Source organism: Erpetoichthys calabaricus, chromosome 6 (assembly GCF_900747795.2).
Source record: "Erpetoichthys calabaricus chromosome 6, fErpCal1.3, whole genome shotgun sequence".
Lineage (NCBI taxonomy): Eukaryota > Metazoa > Chordata > Cladistia > Polypteriformes > Polypteridae > Erpetoichthys > Erpetoichthys calabaricus.
In genome coordinates, this window is record NC_041399.2 from 216,518,253 (window position 1) to 216,543,657 (window position 25,405).

The 25,405-nt window shown below is 45.6% G+C and overlaps 1 protein-coding gene across 1 annotated transcript in view; it reads right to left on the reverse strand.

The window, feature by feature from the left end:
- tmem14ca (transmembrane protein 14Ca) overlaps window positions 1-25,405 on the reverse strand; it is a 1,114,298-nt gene that overhangs the window by 1,027,157 nt on the left and 61,736 nt on the right. The window lies entirely within an intron of this gene.

The following is a 25,405-nucleotide window of genomic DNA, read 5'->3' on the forward strand; positions in this document are numbered from 1 at the left end:
TCATGACAAATGAGGTCTGACAGAAACAAGGAGAACGTCATCTACTCATGGAGTGCCCACTGTAGAGTCAACCCGTCGGGCAGACACAGTCACTTCTATAGTGCCCTTCATGTCAGTCTGTCTGCCATATACTGCCTTGTACATCTAATATGTGGTGCCTTCATATCTATTACAGTATATAGCGCCTGACATACAGTAGCTACAGTATCTCTGTGCCAACGTTCACATCTACAAGCCATTATACACTCACTGTAATAGCTGTCACCTATCTGTCACCTGTCATTTCTATATGTCATGTCATAGTGTCTTTCACATATCTATCTATCTATCTATCTATCTATCTATCTATCTATCTATCTATCTATCTATCTATCTATCTATCTATCTATCTATCCATTATATAGCGCCTTTCTATCTATCTATCTATCTATCTATCTATCTATCTATCTATCTATCTATCTATCTATCTATCTATCTATTATATAGCGCCTTTCATTCTATCATATAGTGCCTTTCATTCTATCTATCTATCTATCTATCTATCTATCTATCTATCTATCTATCTATCTATCTATTATATAGTGACTTTCATTCTATCTATCTATCTATCTATCTATCTATCTATCTATCTATCTATCTATCATATAGTGCCTTTCTATCTATCTATCTATCTATCTATCTATCTATCTATCTATCTATCTATCTATCTATCTATCTATCTATCTATCATATAGTGCCTTTCTATCTATCTATCTATCTATCTATCTATCTATCTATCTATCTATCTATCTATCTATCTATCTATCTATCTATCTATCTATTATATAGTGCCTTTCATTCTATCTATCTATCTATCTATCTATCTATCTATCTATCTATCTATCTATCTATCTATCTATCTATCTATCTATCTATCTATCATATAGTGCCTTTCTATCTATCTATCTATCTATCTATCTATCTATCTATCTATCTATCTATCTATCTATCTATCTATCTATCTATCTATCTATCTATCATATAGTGCCTTTCTTATCTCTCTATCCACAAATATGAACATTTTTGGAACACTTCATTCATTTGATAATTTGTGAATTGAGTTTGAATTATTATTATGACTATTATTTTGTTTGTCCCGCCCCTCTGTTTTGATTGGCGGTTGTTGCCACGCCTCTCGTTCTTCCAGGTTCGCTTGCCCGCTTCAGTATTTGGGCGCCTCAGTGCGATGCCTTGCTGTGCCCGTCTCTTGGGTCAGGTCTCTTCCTCTGTGAGGTCTGCATGTTCTCCGTGTGTCTCTGTTGCTTCTCTCCTTCTGTTTTCCCAGCACATTCCCAAGGGGGTGCAGGTTAATGTGACTGGTGACCCTACGGTGTGCCCACGATGAACTGCTGGACTGCTATCAGGGGTCTTTCCCTCTCAGAGAGGCAGTGTGTCCCCCACCTGACCCTGACCTGCATTAGGTGGACCTGAGCAGGTGAGCCTCTGGTTTTTTCAACATGGAGGCTCACCAGCCTGGGTATCAAATCAGCACACTGTGCCCTGAGCCCTCCAGTGAAGTGACTGGCTCAGGGGCAGAGGGGCACAGGGACTCGTGTTTCCTTCTTTTCAATTCCATTTTTCTTTTTTGTTTTCCTGCTGCTCCTCACTTCAGCTGGCTGATTGCGTTTGAGTGTCTGGCTTTCCTTTTCTGTCTTTCCCAGTCGCTGGGCGGGTGCCCCCTGACCCGCGCTCTCATTGCCTCGATGGCAGTTTGCTGCTCTTTGCTCCTTCTGGCCAGCACAGTGGACACTGATGCCATTTCATTAGACCTGATGTTCCTGTCCTCGGTCATCTAATCGGACTTGAAGTCTCCACTTTGGGCTCCCCAGCCTCACTGCTGCCCTTTCTAGAAGTTTCTGCTCCCTTGCTGGCATTGTGCTCATGTTATGGAGCCTGGCTTAAGGGGGCGTTTTGTTTGTTGCCTGTTAATTATCATTTAGGATATTGGGGTTTAGATTGCGGTTGTTGGCCCGTCTTTATTTTATAATTGGAGGCTGTTTAGTTTGATGATGATTTAGGTGGGTAGTACCCGTCTGTCCATTGCCCAAACTTTGTTAACAACACCTGAAGAGGGCGCCAGTGCATCACAGGACGAGGTTCAGGTTAGTGTGAGTGTGAAATGACAGGGGGCGGGGCTCTGTGATGTCACAGCTGAAGGACCACCCCCCGCCAGCCTACATCCTCGGGCTGAAGACACAGCAGGTGGCAGTAGTGCAGCTTCAAGTGGGACGAGGACCACTTGTAATAAAATCACAGGACAGTTAGAAAGAGTTGACACACCTTGTAGGCAAACCCCTCATATCTCCATCCATCCATTATCTAACCCGCTATATCCTAACTACAGGGTCACGGGGGTCTGCTGGAGCCAATCCCAGCCAACACAGGGCGCAAGGCAGGAAACAAACCCTGGGCAGGGTGCCAACCCACCACAGAACCCCTCATATCAGACGGCCAAAAATGAATAACAAAGGCAAAAAAGGTTTGAGGGTCTTTACAGCCAAAGATGGAGACCATGAGCCTGGAAGGGCAGGGCCAGGAGATGACCACCCAGAAGTGGCGTCATGCGATCTGCAGGAACAAAAGGATGAGAAGCATTAGGTGGCAGTGCCAACCCTTAACTCAGATGATGAGCCCTCAAGTGGCCACGTGTGTGACACTCTATAGACACACAGAAGAGGAAGAAGAATGAGGAGGAGGAGGATGATGACCTGAATGTCCTTCACACTGCGACTGACTTGCAGTTTTCTGGTTTTTGATTCTTTTTGATCCGCTCAGTGGATTGGGAATCCTGGTGCACTGAGTTTGTCTGCTGTGGGTCGCCTTCACAATGCCAGCTTCTGAAGCGGCCAGCGGTGCCCAGCGTGCGACGTTTCCGATCAAAGATCAGCGCCAATGCCCTTGCAGGTCATCTGAGGTTCGTTGGTGTGATTTCCATTCAGGGTTACAGAGTCGCGGGTTCACTTCAGGGGGATCGTTTGTGGCTCGGTGGTCTCAGTGATGGCATTGATCCCCTCTGTTTAGTTTCTGCTGCCCGCTCTCCATTTCAGTTTGACCTTTGAAGGCTCCCACGTTTTCTTCCATTTGTGTGGAGAAGAAGCAGAGCTGCCGTCAAAATGTTTGAAAGTGCGACGCGGCCTTGAAATGCTGACATTCGAAACCAAATCTGCTTTGGCATTCAGCGAGGAGCGGGCTGAAGAGTTCAGTGGTTCATCTCAGTAGAAAGCCTCAGAGGCTCTGGAAGCGCAGACCTGGCATTGTCTTACCCATCTACTGATGCATTATTAGCACGAATGCGAAGAAACACAGCAGCCTGACATCCAAAGCCCAAGTTAGTTCTATGAGCTTCACAAATCCAGGCTGGTGTCTCGCCTTGGAGATGGGAAGCCCCCCAATGATCAAAGTCTGGGGGACACCACACATTACACTTTAGGCGAGAGCACACAAAACAGCGAAAGGTCGTCCTAACAGAGTCCTAAACCAGTAGCCTGCCCGGGACATTCCTCACCACGGGCAGCCTGACCACCCGACTCCACAGGCAGGTCAGGTCAGACGAGGGGCTGCGCTGTAGAAGGACAAGGCTGACACAGAATCTCTAAAGACAGGACATTTACGGGTGATAAACACAGAAAGAGGCCCAGACTGGCAGAGGAAAGCGGGCACTCCAAGAATCAGTGCCCACCATGGTGAACGACCGCTCTTCAACCTCACAGCGTAAATAAAGGCTGAGGTGGTCCTTCAGAGGTAACGTCAGGGTGGCCCACCCACAAAGACACAGCATTTCCAGAGCCTAATCAAAGATCTATATGTGACGTTGTGTGGACCAAGTGAAGGTAACTCCATGCCAGGCCAGAGGGTGGCATGGGGCACTAAACCTTCTCCTGTTATCTCTACCTGTCTGACCCATCCCTGAGGACATCACTTCCAGTTCTGGTGCCCAGGACGATGTCACTTCCAGGTGTGACATCAGAAGAAGGTCACTTCTGGTCCCCCTACGTCATTTCCAGTCTTTTCATTTAAAGCCACCATCTTGATAAACTCAAGTCAGTTCACTTTTGGAGCCACCCGAAGACCCCATTGCAGCCAGGGATAACACACGGGCGGCCTACCCGAGACCTTTCTGAGGGTGTCCAGTCTGATCTTTTCAACGTCTGTCTGTCTGTCTACTTCACGGATTGAGATCGGGTTCTTTTCTAGAATTTGCTGGAACATTCCGGTTGATTTTGCGACTTCTCTCATTGTGCTAATTGCAGCGCTAATTTATTTGCGTGAATCTGAGAGAGAGAGAGAGAGAGAGAGAGAGAGAGAGAGAGAGAGAGAGAGTCTGTGGGCCGAGGGGGCGGGGCCCTCCTCACTCACACGCCAGTCGCTCCACCTGTCGCCACATGTTGGAGCGCATCTCGCCTCCACTTAGCTGGTCATACCTGTTTGTTCAGCAGACGTCACCATCACCTACAGATTGTTAAGGAGTAACGTGTGACGTTTTTGAGAGCTACGTGTGTTTTAGAGGGTAGCCTGCGATTGGCAGAGACATCACGGCCACGAGGGGCACGCCAGCCCGTCAGAGCTAACACGGTCACACACAATGCCAACGTTTGACGTTCAAGTGCACCGACCTTCCGCTTGGCCAGAATGACATTTTTTTTTTATTGATTTTTAAAGCTTGTCCTGCTCACCACTAAGTGGGCGGAGCCACAGGGGACAGCTAGTTTTACATAAATGACAAAACGGCAAACCACAAACCTAACCAACCACGTGAAATGGCAAACACTTGAAAAGTAAGAAATCCATTAAACAGAGAAAACATGAACTGGAGTTAGGGTTAGGGTTAGGGTGCTGCAGCATTTATGGAGTCGATTGATGAGCCGATCAGGGTCTTCCATCCGCATGTCACTTAGGAGCAGTGCCATCTTAACGCATGGGCACCCCAGGAGTGCAGGGGCCCACGATGTTTCTGATGCCTGTGTAGGTTTCTGCTTTGCTATCAAAACTGGGACCCCAGTGCTCTACTTTGATGCCGTTAAGATGGCTCTGCCCAGAAGAGGTTGAGATGCCAGAGCTGCCTAGAGACGCGACATCTGGCGCTGCCCGGTTGGCCATTTTAACCATTTGGACTGCACAGGGCAGCAGCAGCACTCGATTATCAGGGGGATTCAGGAGCCGAGGTGTGGGGTCAAGAGCGAGTAAAAGGTCAAAGCCTGGAACGAGACCAGAGGTGCCAACAGAACAGGGTGGTGTGACGAATGGTCCCAGATATCCAGGAAGGACCAGTGGGGGAGCAGATGTGTACGGCACTAGCACCAGAGGGCAGCACCCCCTGAGTTACCGCAGGGCTTCATGGGAGTTGGGTTCCATAGGGGGCCACCAAGGGGAGCTTCAGAACCCTACATTGGGCTTCCACCCCACCTGGGAGGGACTCCAGATCTGATTGACGAGCTGCCTGACACTTCACTCGGGGAGGAAGAGGATGAAGCATGCCATAGGAGGAGGAGTGGAGGCGGAGCGAGGAAGAGAAAGGAAGAAGTTCACCAGCTGACTCGAGCACCAGTGAGGACGATGTGACTCGGTCATCACAGAAAGTAGACTTGCCACTCGATATGCCACCATACGACCATGATATGCCCGTGTGAAGCTGCAGCGGGTGCCAAAGTAGCAAAATGATTGCCATCAAGTGTCAGCAACCTAAGCCCTCATCACAAGGCAGCAAGTGTCATTGTTCGTGTCAGGAAGATGGAGGGAGTCACCAAGTCACCAAGCCTCGTGCCATGGTAGCCAGCAGCAGACAAGGAGTGAGTCGGCCACTCAGGAATGTGCACAAGGAGTCACACGACTGCTGTCCCCAATTGTCACTTTAGGCCATGCGCTGGTGACTGTCTCCGATCGTCACCTGGAGGACACCACGCAGACCGTGTTAATGTCGATATTTTGCTGTTTATTTTGCTGTTTATTTTCCGTTCCACGTAATGACGTCAACACTAAGGAGGTTAAAAAGGGAAAGAGGAGCCAACAAAGCCCTGGCCCGCTGAACAAAAGCAGAGATTCTTATCATTATAAAGCTAGATGTGTGTGTGTGCCAAGGGGGCACATCAAGTATGAAAGATGGACCAACGGCCCCTAAACTGGCATTGCTGATCAAACTCCCAAGTAAATTCCGAGAGCTGGCTGGCATGCACTCCTTAGGAGGGCACTGCAGACGTTTCTTTAACTAGTTATCTTCTGTTGTTCTGACTTCAAAGGAGAAATGAAATTAAATACAAGAAACATTCTGAGGATGTCAGAAATGGCCACAGATTCAGTCCGTGTGCCACCTGCCCGTCCTGGCACTTGTGTTTCGTTGTTTTCTCAGTTGGCATAGTGGAGAGATGGCATCTGGTCCTGCAGTGATATGTATAACAGAGGGGCCATCCACACATTCTGGTGTTCTTGTGTCTTACTAGATGGCACGATGTTGCATGGGTTGAAAGGGCACAAAAAGTAACAAAGATAGGCATACTAGTATCTGGTGAGCTTGTTATTCTGTGGGCACAGATGCATGTTTTTAAGGGAAGTTTCTGGGGGCTCAGACTGCAGGATGGTGAATTAGGGTGAAGTGCAGCTGCAGACTGGCAAGGCAAGCAGTGGGCATGCAGGGCAGGGGGAGAGTCAACTGGCGCCACCCCACAGGTTGATTGGCGCTCTGCTATTGAGTTGTTTAGGCCTTTGAGTTTCACCCTGTAATCATCCCTTCTAGCTCTCTTTTTTTGTAAAATTTGTTCTGGGTTTGGGGGGCACACAGGAATGCCCCCCCCCCCATCATCTCTGTATGTCGTAAGCAGACCCCCTGGTTTGATGCTTTGCTTTCTCTCCCTGACAGTCCCACAGAATTTTGCTGCTGAGATAAAAACACAAGGACGCTGCCGCTAAGACATTGAATGGGCCAGTCGCTCATTAGGCGGATTCCTCTGAGATGACACAATGGTTTGTGAAGCGGGCCACTAATGGCCTGGCATCCATGTGATGCACGCGTCCTTCTGTCGAGACCGATCTCCTCAGAACTTCACGTGGGATGGAAACACGGCACCCTGGCGGGGCTCTTTGAGCCCATGTCACAGCTAAGTGGGTCACGCGCTTCACCGGAAAGCAGAAAGCCTCACCATACACACGTCACACCACAAAAAAGTCTCGTCCTGGTGATGGTGGCCTTATGGATGGACTGCCATACTCGGGCCTAAATGGAACATCTGCCACCCCAGCCACAGAAGACTGGTCCTTCTCAAATCCAGCCTCTGAGCAGCCGGGGGGGTCCAACAAAGCAGGAGAGCTAAGGGGACAGTGGGCAAAGGGGGGGGAAGACGTTAGGATCGAACCCCAGAATTGTGGGCAGACTGACTGACTTATGAACACAGCAGCCTCACAGAGGGCAGGGGCGGAGCCTAACTCATCAGCACAAAGCAGGAGCCAATCAGGATGGGGAGGCGGTTTGTTTATGTGTCACTAAAAATGACTCGTGCCAATCAATTTCAGAGCTGGGGGTGGAGCCTGTCTCAGCAGCATGGGTACAAGGCAGGATGCCAGTTCATTTATTTATGCATTGACTGGTTGATCTATTTGTGTTTGTTTTATTTATATCTTAACATCCTCACACCACTTGAACTGCATTGTGGGATTGGGGTGGAGCCTGTCTCTGCAACACTGGGCACAAGGCAGGTGCCAACTCAGGATGAGGTGTCGGTTTATGTATTTGTTGATTGACTGGGCAGTTGATTGATTTGCTAATGTTATATTTATATCTTTACACCACTTTTTCAAATCTGTACAATTTAGTTCATCACTGTGGCAGCGCCCGGTTATCACTGCCATTGGGCACAAGGAATGACGTCAACCATGAATGTGATGCCAGTTTCTTAATTTATTGATTGATTGAATGGGTAGTTGATTGATTTATTTATGTTCAATTTATATCTAGACATACCAGTTTGGGACTGAGGGTGGGACCTGACTCAGCAGCATGGGGCACAATGGAGGTGCCACCCCAGGGTGGGCTATCAGTTATTTTATTTATTGTGTTTGTTTGTTGGTCCATTTATTAAAATGACTCATGTAAAGCCAGTACAGGACTGGGAGTGGCACCAGTCTTGACAGCCCTGGGCACAGGTAAGAGACTGCCAGGAGTCAACCCTGAATGGCATGCCAGTTTATTGATTGATCAATTGGTAAATTTAATAATTTATGTTTTATTATTTTATGTACATATGTATAACAACCTCAAAGCAATGTAAACATTTTAGCATGGCATTCTGGGCTGGCGCGTGAGCCTCTCCTTGGCTGCATTGGGTATAAGGTAGGTGCCAACTCAAGATGAGATGCCAATTAATTTATTGTTTACTTCTCTGGTTTATTTATTTATATTTTATTTATTTAGATTTATTGTAACGTTACATCCTCAAACCAGTTTAAGTGAATTCTGGGCTGGGCTGAAACAGTTGTTGCCAGTACTGGGCACAAGGCAGGAGCCACAGCAGGATCAGGTGCCAGGAGTTTACTTATTTATTTGTGTTTAATAATAATTAATAAATTAATTAATTAATTAATTTACACCCTAAACTTGACCCATCTTAACCCAGTTCAGGACTGGGGTGGTGTCTGTCTCAACAGCCATGGGCACAAGGCAGGAGACTGCCAGGAGCCAACCCTGAATATCATGCCAGTTTATGTATTGATTGATTTATTGGTTGGCAGATTTATATCTGTATGTTCTATTAACTTATTTTTATTTTATTTTTAATTGCATTCTGTGTGGGGGGTGAAGCCAGTCTCAGCAGCAGTGGGCACAAGGCAGGAGTTTATGCAGGATGGGATGCCAGTTGATTGATTGATGTTTGCTCTATTTATATCTTTACCCGACATCTTCAGTTCATGACTATGGTGGAGCCTGTCTTGACAGCATTGGGCACAAGGAAGGAGCCAACCTGGGGTGGGAGGTCATTTTGTGTGTCTCTTTATTTATTTATTTATTTATTTTTATAACTTACTCGCATATTCTGATGCCAGTTTAGTCAGTTCATGGCTCAGGGTGCAGCCTGACTCAACAGCATCAGTTCCAAGGCAGGACAGAAGGCCAGTTTAGAGATGGGCTGACAGCTTTTCATTCCAATCTTATGCCAGTTTGGCAGCACTGGGTAAATGCCAGTTTTATTCTTTGTCTATTTAAACATTTTCCGGTTTACATAACACAATTTTGAGAGGGGCAGATACCATTGGAGCCTGGCAGACATGATAGCAGTTCCCTGTTTAATGACAGCACTGCAATGTGACTGAAATGTTTTATAAACTTCAAGTTCTTTGAGTGTCAAAGGCGCTACAAATCATTCAAACCAAGAAATGTGAGTCAGACGTGCCAACTTGTCTCTCTGCCAGGCTGTCACCAATGAGGCTGCTGGTTTCAAGTTTCTTTTCCGATGTTGACCCAGATGTCCCCCCCATCTTGAACTGACGTCACAAAGTGTCACCTGACTGGCAACAGGCACAGTAACCATAAACAGGACAGCCCAGAAAGTGGCGCTGCCCACGATGAAGTGGCACAGTGGTGGGGTCTCAGTCTAAAAGTTGAAAGAAACCAACAAGCAGAGACCATGAAATCCCTAGTGACACTTCACCAGGTGCCCCTGATGTCCCACGTCACCTCCCGTCCCAGATGGCGGCGTTTTCTTTTTCTCCTAAATGATGATGTTCAGCTCCCCAGCGACGTGCGCAGACGGCCCGACCTCGATCATCACTTTATAATCATCGCCCTCTTATTTATCGAGCCGGTCTCAGGGCACTAATTAAACATATAATAATATTCCACAGCTATTGATATAAAAATAAATCATAAAGCGGGCGATTATTAAAAACTGAGAAGAGGAACGTCAAAAGGCCCCGGTTTTTAATTTGTTTATTTTTTTATTTGTCGTCTTTTGGAGTTTTTTCCTTAAAATTGCTGTGCGTCACTCAAATCCCCTGCAGCATCAGACCCCCAGGTGCCCCAGTTGAGTGTGACCTTTGACCTCCTGGCTCTGGCCCAGCCTCACTTTGCCTAATTAAGGGCACATCCAGGTGTGGCACAGCAGGAGCCTTCAATCCCGACGGGCACCTCCATGCCAAGTGCCCACCTTTGTGTGCTGAGCTGGCAGTTTACCAGCCTTGTTCTTTTCTCTTGTCTTCTATGAACAGCATACAGTGCTGTGTAAAAGTCTTTGCCCCCTCCTTGCTTCCTGTATTTTTTTTTTTTTGGCATATTTTACACAAGGGTGACATCTGACACAGTATGAGAGAGACGGAGCCAGCGGTGCCACTTCAGGACTTTCTGTATTCAAGGGACCAAATGATCCAGCACCCCCCATGGCTCCTTTAGCAGCAATAATGGCAACGAAAAGCTGCCTCAGACTTAACGTCAGTGTGAAGGACTTGTGGCCGACTCTTCTCTGCTTCACCTCGGACACACTGGGGGACACTCTGTGACTGTCAGCTGCTCCTTTCAAGTCAGGAGTTTGATAGGCCACTGCAGAGCTTCAGACTTGCAGGACCCGATGACACTTCAGCTTCATGTCACACACTGGAGGAGCCAACAGGCTCCGCCCCCTAATTCCTGGATCCTTCAATGACGTCAGGACTTCCAAAGCAATGCCATCCTGTCACACTGGCAGCAGCAGGCTCAGCCGTCCCGAGTGGGCCGCTTGTCATCCACAGAGTTGCACTTTTGACTTGTCGGCCTTAAATCCAAAAGACTTGAAGATCAACCGAGGGATCTTTCTGCTGATGTTCCCCTTGGGACGCCCTCAGACCATATGCAGAGATGAAAGACACCGTATGAGAGATGGCATGAAGAGAACGGTATGAACAGTAGACAGTGTGAGCACAAGGGGGCGCCACGGAGTTTAGTGTAAAATAAAAGTTATTTTTATAACCCAGAGAAACATTCACTGGCTTTCTTTAAATACTTTGTCATTAATAAAAACTCCTTCTCCTCTCCCATCTCCTTTCACTCCTCCACATGAGCTTCACCCTCAGCCTCCCGACTCTCACCCCTGGATGAGGCAAAGTGGCTCCCTTTATTTCAAACCCGGGGGCACTTCAAGTGTCACAGCATTGCATGACAGAAACACTTCTGGGTGACACAGAAACTCTCCAAAATAGGGACGTTCATTCATCACAGCGCCACCTGCAGGACCCAAGGATCCCAACAGGATCACCTCTCTGGACTACAATACCCAGAACACCCTGCAGGTGTCCATACTGGGGTCCAGCCAGGGGTCCACTGCCACCTTTCATGCTGGGGGACTAATGGTCCATAGATAGATAGATAGATAGATAGATAGATAGATAGATAGATAGATAGATAGATAGATAGATAGATAGATAGATAGATAGAGTGAAAGGCACTATATTATAGATAGATAGATAGATAGATAGATAGATAGATAGATAGATAGATAGATAGATAGATAGAATGAGGTGAAAGGCGCTATATTTTAAACCCGATGCGCTCTTTTCCTTTCCCTTTACTTACTCGGCCGTCTCTCGTTCCCGATGTCCCCTGTCACCCGCCTTGTCACTTTGTCTTTTGCGTTTTCCTCCAATGCCAATTCTTCAATTCTTCTTTCACTTTTTTTTTCAAAGCCACATCAAAGTGTTTTTTGCATTATAAATATTTTTTTTTCCAGAACATTCAGGCTTCAACTGATGTTTAAAAATTTTGGGTCCCAAAATAGAAGTCAAGTCAAAATTGTTTTGCCAGCAAGTCACGTTGCCATAGCGACCAGGGAAGTGGAGTTTCCCAAAGCTGCCAAGAATTTCTGGAGCACACTGGCAGTACGCGCCAGGCGGCAGAGGTCAGTGGCGGCGCGCTCGCTCAAGCGTGGTGGTAGCAGCTTTGTTCCTCCATCGACGGCCCCATCTGCGCTTCTGTCCGCCATCTCGTCCCTCTGTGTGTCTGTGACAAGCCGTGAGGCGGAAGCATCGGAGGAGTCACCAGGATGTGCCATCGTAGCTCCTGATCACTTCCATGTCCTGTGACTCGGCCCCCCAGTTCCTCGCTTGCAGATTCCTAAGCCCCATGAAGTGGACGTCACAGAGGGATGAGGGCTGGATGGTCGCGGCTGTGGATGCTTACGTTTGCTGAGGTCCTGCCATGTTGGATCACAAACAGCCGTGCCATCAGGCAGAAGCTCAGGTGCCACTGGCCGTGTGGTGACAGAGAAGGAGAAGGGGATGAAACTTTAGCTGAAACACAAGGCGGGGTTCCTAACCGCAAGGAGAGGAGGATCAATCGAGCGCCAGGACCCACGAGGACTCGAGGAAGTGCGACTGCTGAATCAATGGAGTCGCTCACTGGAGTTGCTGTGCAGAACATCTGCAATCTTAGACAAGAAGACACAAACAGTGCCAGCTGACATAGCGTCAAGGTAATGATGTCACAGAGCCACACGTCCTGACACCGAGTCACCCTGTAAGTGGTGCTGCCCAATGAAACACAATCGGGCAGAGTTGTTCATCTAAGAGAACTGGTGAAGACCTTCTGTGTGTTCCTCTCAACTTTTGGGCGAAGTGTCTGACTTGTCATTTTAGTTTCATTTTTCTGTGCCACACTTTGTTTCCTGACCACCTGACTTTCTGCTCCCACCTCCACTCCAAATCGTTTGTCTCTGCCTTTAAGCCTGTGTGGCAGTGCCATGTCTGCCCCCTGGCCACATGCCTGTCCATTCCCAGTCACTTCTTTCCGTGTCCTGGTCTTCTCCATCACGCTAACACTCTCACCCTGGTCACCTTTGTGTTATCTGCGCTCACTACATCAACATGGCAACTATGGTGATGTTCGGCTTCCAAAAATAACCATAAACAGGACGGGACCTTCACTGGTCAGCCAAGAGGAGACTCGTTACAAAATCTACCTGAAGGCTTCAACCTCACGAGGCCCAAAGTGGGAAACACTGTTCAAAATATTTAAAAAATGTCCTAAAGTTTTCAAAAATGACCTACATGAGAGGGGATTACTGTAAACCCCTGGCATATAGAGAAAGGAACAACATAAAATATTCATAAATAGAAGATGTATTAAATAAAACACAAGAAGGAAGAAATTTTGTTTTCAAGGCAGCCACCATTTTCCAGGATTTTTGTTTGGTATTCCCAACCTTCAGGCAGAAAGGAGAAGAAAAAAGGTTTAGGATTGAATAAAAGGTAACAGTCACTGACTCTGTACAATGAAGAACAAAGGGAACTGGACAGAGCACAGATAAACGAGAAGACCCTTCAATAATCAAAACCTCTGGTCCGTCGTCCTTCAGAGCAGCCAGCCTGTTATCTTTGTGTGCATCTCCATCCAGCAGGACATTGAAGGGCTGCCCATCAGGACTACAACTCCCAACATGCCCTGCAGGTGTACAGATGGGAATTCTACCAGAGGGATGCAGCCACCCTGTCTATAGGGGGAATATATGACTCTGGGAAGCAAATCTCACCTCTGTCATTCCATTATGGGTCTCCCGGCCATGAAAGGTACCACCAGGTGGGAGGATTGTCCATCCATAGTCTTCCATTATGGAATCCCATCCAAGCAAGGAATCAGCATCCATCTCTGTTGGGATGCCAGTCCCACCATTATGGCATTCACAGGAGAAACTAAGCTGAATGTCCGAGTTAGTTTAGATAAGACAATATTAGACAAGATCCTCTCTCGGGAAGTTCTGACCAATTGGTTCTAATTTGAGGTCTTTGACATTGTGATAAATGTAGGGGTCTACTTCATTTTTATTTGCATTTGTGGTGTTTCTCTTTTACAGGATATGATACAATGATCTACAAAATATAAATGTGACATGATGTTTGTTAGATTACATCACTATTATCAATAGATACCATTTAAATGAAGATCAAATATTGATGTATCCACATTATAAAAAAAAGAAAACAAATTTCATGGGGTGCCTTTACTTTTTCACTTGACCATATTTTTAGAAATTGGGACCTAAAGAAAAAAGCTCTGGAGATTTTAAAGAGTTCTTCCTTTCAATTGATTAATGGTGGGAAATCTGAGACGAGACCATCTTGTCCCTCGACTTCATCTTCTAAGTTGAGTGCTGAGATGTCTGAGACCTTCTAAGATGCTGATGGCCTCCTCCCGGTGTCACCGACTTTGGATCTATCTATCTATCTATCTATCTATCTATCTATCTATCTATCTATCTATCTATCTATCTATCTATCTATCTATCTATCTATCTATTATATAGTGCCTTTCACATTATCTATCTATCTATCTATCTATCTATCTATCTATCTATCTATCTATCTATCTATCTATCTATCTATCTATCTATCTATCTATCTATCTATTATATAGTGCCTTTCACATTATCTATCTATCTATCTATCTATCTATCTATCTATCTATCTATCTATCTATCTATCTATCTATTATATAGTGCCTTTCACTCTATCTATCTATCTATCTATCTATCTATCTATCTATCTATCTATCTATTATATAGTGCCTTTCACTCTATCTATCTATCTATCTATCTATCTATCTATCTATCTATCTATCTATCTATCTATCTATCTATCTATCTATCTATCTATCTATCTATTATATAGTGCCTTTCTATCTATCTATCTATCTATCTATCTATCTATCTATCTATCTATCTATCTATCTATCTATCATATAGTGCCTTTCACATTATCTATCTATCTATCTATCTATCTATCTATCTATCTATCTATCTATCTATCTATCTATCTATCTATCTATCTATCTATCTATCATATAGTGCCTTTCACATTATCTATCTATCTATCTATCTATCTATCTATCTATCTATCTATCTATCTATCTATCTATCTATCTATCTATCATATAGTGCCTTTCACATTATCTATCTATCTATCTATCTATCTATCTATCTATCTATCTATCTATCTATCTATCTATCTATCTATCTATCTATTATATAGTGCCTTTCACATTATCTATCTATCTATCTATCTATCTATCTATCTATCTATCTATCTATCTATCTATCTATCTATCTATCTATTATATAGTGCCTTTCATATCTATCTATCTATCTATCTATCTATCTATCTATCTATCTATCTATCTATCTATCTATCTATCTATCTATCTATTATATAGTGCCTTTCATATCTATCTATCTATCTATCTATCTATCTATCTATCTATCTATCTATCTATCTATCTATCTATTATATAGTGCCTTTCATATCTATCTATCTATCTATCTATCTATCTATCTATCTATCTATCTATCTATCTATCTATCTATCTAGCCATGAAAGGCGCTCTATGTAATAATAAACAACTGATTGTGTGTCGAGTTTTCCTTCCATGAAAGGAGATGAACAGTAAGTCGTGTTTTTAGTTTGAGGTTCTCTTATCCAGACTGACCCTAATCAAGTTGGCTGTGCAGTGGGTTGGCGTCCCCTGCAGGGCGGCTTGATGCCAGGATCAGACCTCGGCCCCCCACAGTGCTGGACTGGACTAGCCGGGTTCATGCCTGATTGCGTCCACAGGAGGGCGCTGACCGGTGGTCCCTCACCTCTTCATCCATTGACTGATTTCACCCTCTTTTCTGGGTAGGCCAGTGTCGGGGGTCTTTGTAGCGCCTCCGTGTGACCCAAAGTGGTTCTGTATTTTTTCCTCCCCCTCCCCCACGTTGGCGAGGGTCCTTATGAAGAACAGAATGAAGTGACTGGACACGCTTGACTGGGCAAATGGCTGCGGCATTCATCGGGCCTCACAGGAGCCGCTCTTTGCTTTTCATCTCTATTAAAAGCCCCCCCACGCCCCTCCTCTCTGGATTAGATGAAATTCTCAGAGTTTTTGGGACCTTTATGTTCCAGTGAAAGACTCAAACTGCTCGACACTGCATGTGACTGAAAGTCGCTTGATTTTCGTTTGAGCCTCGCCAGTCACTGAGACGCCGAGTGGTCAGTTGCCCTCCTGCCTCTTCAAGCTGCTCATCCGTGTTGAGTCAGTTGGGAGTTTCAGGGGGCAGCAGAAGCAAAAGGCTCACAGGAAAGAGCAAAAGAATGGTCACCAAGTCCACTTGGCTTTGAAGAATGGGCTGCTGAGTCCTCTAAAGTCATACATGAATTCAAACGTCACCCACTCCAGCGGACCCCCGGAGTCTTGTGTTTCACTCGCCCTTTGTGTTTAGTGAGTTCATGCACTGACACAGTGCCCCTGCTGGCCAATAGAAGAAAAGCCCACTTCTCTGAAAGGCATTGGCACATGGTTGGTGGTGTTGGGGGAATGAGGTGGTAAAGAGGTGGGAGACAATAACAGGTGACCCCCCCACCGTTCCACATAAGGCAGCCTTCTACTCCACACTCCTCTAGGATGAAGGTGCACATGGGTGGTTGAGCAGATTCATCACACAGAAGACACAAGAGAGCAGCAGGACAGGTGACCACAGGTGACCACAGCAGGTGGAAGGAGACCACTGGGCGATGCCACTCACAGCTACTGTAATAAAGACGCTATATAGCGCCTGACCCGGCACAGACTGACGCAGAGGCACGTACTTAAACAGAACTCTTTTATTTTTCTTCAGCCGTGGGGCACGCCTTCCCCGTGTCCCACAGGCCCAACACACTCACAGTCCTTACAACAATCCTCTTTTCTTCCTTCACTTCCACTCCTCCTCAGGCTTAGTCCTCCTCCTCCCGACTCTGGCTCTCCTGAGTGGTGGTGGCTGGCCTTTTTTATACCCCACCCGGAAGCGTTCCAGGTGCTTGATCACCTGACCCTAATTGCCCTTCTGGGTGGGGCTGAAGATCTGACCAGCCGGGCTGCTGACTCCATGCAGCTCCCCCTGGCGGCCATCCGAGCCTCCAACCAGGCTGTGGAGGACTCCATCTCCCATGGAGCCATGCGCCGGGTTGGGAAATCATTGGCTGCCAGGGAGGCTGCCACCAAGCGTCCCGGGGGAGGTATTGAACTGTCCATGGCTGCTCCCCCGGAACATACACAGTAGGGGCATCCCGGCCGGGCATGGAACCCAGCCGTCCGTCACACTACATACAGTACAGTTAGTTGGCAGTCTCCAAAGTCAGAGACCCCCAAATAAGGAGAACTCACAGTCAGCCTTCACAGACCTCATTGGCCAATCTTGCTCAGGGTGGTATCCATAAAGTGGGCACACCCTCATACGGTGCTTCACGGCTCACTGCAGACTTCAGTTCAAAGTGGAAGAAAAGACTCTGATGAGGGAATTAACCACGGAAGAGTGCCAGCCTTTGGCATGTGGGCAAAACTCTTCGAGTCTGCACTGAAACCCATTGCAGTGATGTGGTAGCATGCAGAGTCCGTCCAGCCACCCAGCCATCCATTCAGGGGTCTGCACCTCACTACTGGCTGATGTGATATGGTGGGACAGACGTGGTGAGAAGGGGTGAGGCCTACAAAAAGATCCACAAAGCAGGCCAGAAACTTCACAAACGTATCCACAAACAGTCTCCCTCGAGTCAGCCAGCCCCTCACTGCTACCTGCAGGCTGTGGCCTATACAGGCCTAGAAATGTGAGGTCAGCTTTAAAACTTCAAAATACACAGAAATGCCTTATGGGAGAAAAAAAACAATAAAAAAAAATAAAAACTCAACTCAAAGAACTTTTGATAAACTGATGGATTTATTGTAAAAATGAGGAGAAGAAACCAAAATGGAACAAAGAAAAAAAGGACAATTGATCTGCCGAGACGTAAAAAGTCCAAAAACCAAAAGAGAAATAACAAGAAAGGCAATCCTCACAAACTCAATGGTCCACTGCCGGACCCCCACTTTGACAGAATTTAATAAACTCAGTGGCAACAGAGGGAGGAGCCAGCAACAGTGACATCAGAGTGGCCCCACCTCTCTGGGGCTCCACCCATGACGTTCAGGGAACAAAGTCACACGTAAAGGCAAAGCACATAAAAAATTACAACTACATAACAGAAATCACCGAAGAAACATGAAATATAATCATTCAAAATAAAGATGAAAACAAGAAAAACAGAAAATAAACAACGATAACAAAATACCAGGCCAGCCATCCATGGGGGAGCCATTCGTTACTCCTTAATCCGAACAGAGACAAGAGCCGACTGTAGGGGGCACCCTCACATGCACTGACTCACTGAGGGCCAGTTCAGGAGCAACAATGAAACTGCAAAAGATGCAATAAAACAAAAAGAAGAAAAGACAATGAAAGGGCACAGCTGAAAATAAAGGACTCTGGAAGACGACAAAACACCCCAGCAACAGACAGACAGACAGACAGCAGTGACAGGCACTATATAATAGATAGATAGATAGATAGATAGATAGATAGATAGATAGATAGATAGATAGATAGATAGATAGATAGATAGATAGATAGATAGATGTGAAAGGCACTATATAATAGATAGATAGATAGATAGATAGATAGATAGATAGATAGATAGATAGATAGATAGATAGATAGATAGATAGATAGATGTGAAAGGCACTATATATAATAGATAGATAGATAGATAGATAGATAGATAGATAGATAGATAGATAGATAGATAGATAGATAGATAGATAGATAGATGTGAAAGGCACTATATATAATAGATAGATAGATAGATAGATAGATAGATAGATAGATAGATAGATAGATAGATAGATAGATAGATAGATGTGAAAGGCACTATATAATAGATAGATAGATAGATAGATAGATAGATAGATAGATAGATAGATAGATAGATAGATAGATAGATAGATAGATAGATGTGAAAGGCACTATATAAAAGATAGATAGATAGATAGATAGATAGATAGATAGATAGATAGATAGATAGATAGATAGATAGATAGATAGATAGATGTGAAAGGTGCTATATGATAGATAGATAGATAGATAGATAGATAGATAGATAGATAGATAGATAGATAGATAGATAGATAGATAGATAGATGTGAAAGGCGCTATATGATAGATAGATAGATAGATAGATAGATAGATAGATAGATAGATAGATAGATAGATAGATAGATAGATATGAAAGGTGCTATAGATAGATAGATAGATAGATAGATAGATAGATAGATAGATAGATAGATAGATAGATAGATAGATAGATAGAAAGGCACTATATGATAGATAGATAGATAGATAGATAGATAGATAGATAGATAGATAGATAGATAGATAGATAGATGTGAAAGGCGCTATATGATAGATAGATAGATAGATAGATAGATAGATAGATAGATAGATAGATAGATAGATAGATAGATAGATAGATATGAAAGGCACTATATAAAATACAGTTAAATAAGTTGGGTGCTCAGCAGCTGGCTGGAGTTGGCACAGTATCCCTGAGATGGGCATGTTGAGTCTGTCGGCCTGCCATCTTGCCCATCATCAGTACTCACCTAGCACTGGAGCCATGGTTCTTAGTTAACAGTTGGATGGGTCTTCTGAGGTTGTGGTCATCAAGTCCACTGTGTCCCCTAATTGAGTTTTGATTGACCAGTCATGTGGTTACTGTGTTGGTTGCCCTTTCATTGGTCACTTCTGATAATGGTATTCCATACAAACAGAGAATTTGTTGTCAGCTGAAGCTCAGGTTGAGGACCTTAGAAGTACCCAATAGTCCCCGGGCTCACTGTGACCAAACAGAGCCCTCCCGGGACCCCCACACCCCAGATCTAACGTTCCCTGAACACGATGTATCTTAGCTGTCAGCAGGTGTATTTACAATGCACAGTTGTAGCGTATGAGCGACTTTTCCCAAAACCTCTCCTCATTGGCCAGTTTCTGAGCGTCTGTGAAGTAGGACTTTGATGACTCCGCCCCTGAAGAATCATTGACAGGCTAAACTTTCATTTGCAACTTTTAAGAATTATCTGGATGAAATATTCAGACATCTCAATTTGTCAGACTTCTGATAGTTCTTATTATGGGATGTCCTCCCCTCACGCGCAGCATTAGAAGGGCCCAGCTGGGATGCCCACTATAACTCCCATGCAGCCCCACAGGATTCCAACAGGGAGCACTGCTGCCACCTAGGGTACTGGGCGCCATATTGTCCTGGTTGAACAAGTTCTTCACCTCGGGGGGACCTCCAGACATTCCACACTGAGGGTGGAGCCTCAAGCCAGTCATCACCTATAGACAGGATGTCAGGCCTGTACTTGTTGAAAAGAAAGCATTGGGCCTGTCCTCTCTGGTGAAGGACTCTATGGTCAGTCATCAAGGGGGTGGCAGGACCTTGGGACAGTCCTCACTGGGGGTGGAGTCTCAGGCTAGTCATCACTGGGGGGTGGAGCTTCAGGCTAGACCTTTCCAATAGGCAGGACATCAGCCAATATTCTTAGAAAATGGAGAATTGGGCCAGGCCTCACTGGGGGCGGAGCCTAGGGTCAATCATCAAGGGGAGGTGCTTTGGGTCCTGGGCCAGTTGTTGCTAGAGGCGGGACTTCAGGCCAGCCATGACATGGGGCGGAGCCTCTGGCCAGTCCTCACCAGAGGCAGGGTGGGTTTTATGGCTCCTTCTGTGTCTTCATTTCTGGTTTACGTGCCAATGCGTTTGAACTGCCATTCTGAGGTTGCTCAATGGTGGACTGAGAGGACAGTAGGGTGTGCCAGCTGACTGTCCACTGAGTTCTCAGCTATAACACCCTGCTCATGATGTTTGATGGCCGACTTGTAATCTGCTGTGTTTCCAGAAGACTTGAAGGCTGAGATGGCATTCTGCACCTGGACAGAGTGATTAATGCCAGCTGAGTCTCCCACCATTCCTTAAAGTTGTGGCTGGGGGGCATCTGCACACGTCAGGCCTTTCCTCACTCACTTTTTTCACACATAAACGACATCTGCTTGTGGTGTTTTACATTTAGTTAGCAAACATCTCTTAATGTCTTTTCGAAAGCCCCTAATTGTGGGGTTAAAAACTTAAAGCTTGTTAACAAGGCCGAGCGGGCCTTTCATCTTGGTGAACTTCCTCCTGCAGATCTGGAACTCATTTGTGGCCCCATGTGGGACCTCACCAAGAAGAAGTAATGCGATCTGCCTGGACTGGTGCAGCAAAATACATATACTGGGATACAGGGGCTTACTGGGGCAAGAGTGCACCCCAGTTGGCATCAGTCAAGAAACTTCCATGACGGGACAAAGATTGTAGGGAGTGGCAGGTCCTGGGATGTGAGCTGTAAACTTGTGTGATATGTGCTGAAGTGGGCACCCTGGCAGGAACCTGAAGAGATTCACCTCGGGCACTTGAGGGCAGCCAATCCAGTAGAAGCCAAGGAAGAGAAGTAGAAAACCTGTGATGGGTTGTTGAGAGGGCACAAGTCCTGCAAAATGACAGCTGGCAGCATGGGACCCTCAGGCAGAGGAAGGTGGGTGTGTGTGTGTCTGCCATGACTGGGAGGAGTGGGACCTTGATGCCCCTTAAAGAAAACAAACAAGATGGAGACTTGATGGTACATGGGCCACTAGAGGGAGCTTCAGCCTCCTCTGCCAAAATTAGGACCAGAGAGGAGATGAGCCAAGGGGCAGCAGCTCAATGTGTTGCCATGTTCAGTCAGCTTTTCACACAGCATCAAAGTAATATCCTGCATCCATGGCATTTTTGTGGGCACAGGGGGCACTCGCCACTTTTGTGTATTTTATGTACACTGATGCTTACGAATTTGGAAATGTGGTCACAAAGGCTCTGTGACATTTGACTACTTTCCTAAAAAGCAAATACATTTGAAATGTTAAAATATAAATGAACTAGCTGTGCCACCCACCTAAGATGGGCAGAAGTCTAATCAGCGTAGACCTCAGCATTAACGTTAGCAGTGCACCATGCAATACACGTCACCGTTATATGCCATTTGCATGTTAATGTTTATGAGGCGTCATCTGTTGGAATGACAAACGCAATGAATATGTTTCTGTTATATACCCTTTCTATAAGATTCATAAACTCAGTGTTAATGTTTGTGAGGCACCATCTGTTGAAATGACAAACGTAATGTGTTTAATTCCTTACAATGTTAGTGAGGCGCCATCTGTTGGAATGACAAATGCAATGTGTTTAATTCCTTAAAATGTTTGTGAGGCGCCATCTGTTGGAATAACACATGTAATGAATATGTTTCTGTTATATACCTTTTCTATAAAATTCATAAACTCAGTGTTAATGTTTCTGAGGTGCCATCTGTTGGAATGACAAACGCAATGTTTTTAATTCCTTAAAATGTTTGTGAGGCGCCATCTGTTGGAATAACACATGCAATGAATATGTTTCTGTTATATACCCTTTCTATAAGATTCATAAACTCAGTGTTAATGTTTCTGAGGTGCCATCTGTTGGAATGACAAATGCAATGTGTTTAATTCCTTAAACTGTTTTTGAGGCACCATCTGTTGGAATGATATAGCAACCAGACAGACACACAGACACTTATCCTTTTATTAAGGTAGAAGACCAAATTAGAATAAAACATTTTTTAATGCAATTCCTCAAATCAATAATAAATATAAATTGACAAAACTTTTGGTATTGATGTGTCATTGGAAGGTGGGGGCTTGCTGTCTGTATTATTATTATTATTATTATTGCAGAATGTATTTTAAAGTAATAGTTGGGGTCCGCTCTGCCAATTGCTTTTGTAAGTTAGGTCACCTCTTACTCCGGTGGTCCCATTTTTTCAAGGACATTTTGTAATGTTTGCTGTTGTTTGCTGGTGGTCCCCATTGTATCCCATTCTTCAGTAACTCATAACAGTAACGAGTTTCTTGGCAGTAACTACAAACGAGGTGAGGTAAGTAAGAGATACCAAGTTCATTTTGGGTGGGGGATTCCTTTACGCTCAATCACACCCCACGGCTTTTCCAGCAGTTTTCAATTGCTGACTTCATTTATGTAACGTTGGCAGGTCTGGGCAGTGGTGGCACACTCCGTCACCATCAATCGTGTAGTGTGACATCACCTCGCTCTGCGACTGGCCCAACGAAGTCAGACACGCTTGATTTGGTTTTAAGCCGTACAGATTGGCTCGTATGTGAGAGGGTGACAGCCAATGAGTGCTCAGCCTTGTAGTGCAATGCCTAAAAGTGAGCCGGGTGGGAAAAAGGACCACCAAACTGAAGAGGGGCTCAACTACGTGATGCCTTGCATTTGTTACAAAACGACAGAATGGGAAACTGAAATAGAAAGGACTGAGCCTGCAGATGAACTCACAAAAACTGAAGCACTGGCACTGCCAGGCTGCAGAAATGGCATTAAGTTTGCAATGCTCTGTCATCAGGTCTAAAGCAGTGCCATCTGTTTAAAGAGCCGCAGCACCACATGTTGAGTTTAGGGGTCGGTGAGGTTAAGGGTTAGTGTGAGCCGCACCTTCATTCTCCATGACTTACACGTTAAATCCGTTCAGTGTAATGTGTACGTAGCTGGCACTTCTACTGTTAGATTTTTATTATTTTTAATGCCTATGTTGCCCTCTGCAATTCTGTTCACAAGTATAAAAGTTCCGTCCTGACATCACTGCGTTGCGGCTCAGAAAAACGGCGCTTCTCTTCAGGTGTCGCGTAATTTGTCATCCCCTGCATTTCCTGAAGGGACGAGGTGAGCAACTGCGCTTGTTGTGCGTGACGGGTGACGAGCCACCTGTGTGACAAACAGCTCACCTCCACCTCCCTTCTCATGTTTCTTCTTCTTCTTCTTCTTCAGTAATATGGCTGATGTTGCTGCTACCTGCTAAACAAAAGACATCATTCCATTCCTGATTACTTTCTAAATCTTTTCATCTTCTTAATTCTCTAAAAAAAACGTTCTCTCTGTATCAACTAACAACGACTAAAAAATTCTGCTCTTTACAATCATCTACATAATAAAGAAATGACTGGTTTTTTTTTTAATAATAATTGTTATTACTAGAGTTTCATTCCTAAACTTTCTCTGTTCCCACTCGGCGCGCGTGCATCACATGGCTTATTCCCATCAACCCCTGTGCACTCCCGCTGGCTGCTGGGAACTGAAGTCCACTGAGTGGCGCAGCCGCAGGTTTCTCCTGATCCCAGGCTTGACAATTGAAACACAATAAACAGGGGCCTTTAGGGGACCTTCCTGGGCCTTCGGTCCTGATTTCATGCCTGGAGCCACTGATCTTCAAGACACCAAACACACACACACACCTTAACCGCCAACCGCTCTGTTTAATGCACGTATATCCCCCGATTTCCTAAATGCTAAACCTCAGCATTACGGAAACTCCAAAGTGGGGGACCCCCGATTTGTTAAAGAGCTTGGGCTAACCCCCTAATATGTGTAAGGCTAGCGACGCCCCTGATGGAGACCACCCCCCAGCCCCCCCCCCAGCACAGCGTGCAGCGCACCCTGCAGCATAACGAGATCGCTGACTTTGCTTTGCCGTTTTTACAGACGACGGGGAATGACAGAAGAATAAATGAGAAGTGGAGACCAGATGGGGGGCGAGCCTCACATTGTTCAGTGTCGCGGTGCCAGTTATCTCCATCACACTCTTAATCTTCATCAGGGGCTTTATAAAAATGGCCGTTGCGTCGTCTTTTCTTGCTGGATGGGCTGCTGCCACTTCTGCCCCTGTCCGTTAGGTGGTCGTCAGGTGCCCGCCAACTCCTGCCTACCAGTCCTAAATGCCATGCGCCTCCCGCGCTCTGCTGCTCGGTAATAGGCACTGACTGATTTATAATGCCACAGCAAGTTTTCTTTTTTTTAAAGAGTCTCTCTGGGACCCCTCACAATTTGATTTTCACGCTTTCTGGGGGTCAAAATCCTCCGTATTCGCACTTACTTGATGATAAGTGGATTACAAAGCGCACTTTAACCTCGGCCACTGCGCACAGGACAGGTGGACCGAGTAAGGCACGTCCAGTAGAGCCATCACTTGCATGTCCTTTTGTCCGTCCGTCCGTCCCTCCTGTTTTACCTGAAGTGACCTGTGAGTGCAATCAGAGTGCAGGGGCGCGCGCGAGAGAGAAACAGAGTGACAGAGCGCGTGCGTGTGTGTGTGCGCGCGGGCTCGTCATGGCGGCTCCGCGCTCTGATCATACGCTTTACTCAAAGTGTCATCTAAATATTGGAGACCTGCAAATGGAAACGGTGACACGTTCGTTGGAATGTAAAGAGAGTCTGACACGGTGACAACGGGGCTCCGCCGTGTGAAATCGCGTCGCTGATACCTGCATGAGGTGATGAAGTCCGCCATCTTCACCTCAGGTAGGAGCGACGCCGCTGGCCTTTCGTCTGTGCTCGTCTTGGCATCGTGCGAATTTTGCAAACCATTCATAAATTTGTTCAGTACATAAGATAACCTGCTCGGTCCAGTGTATGGGGCACA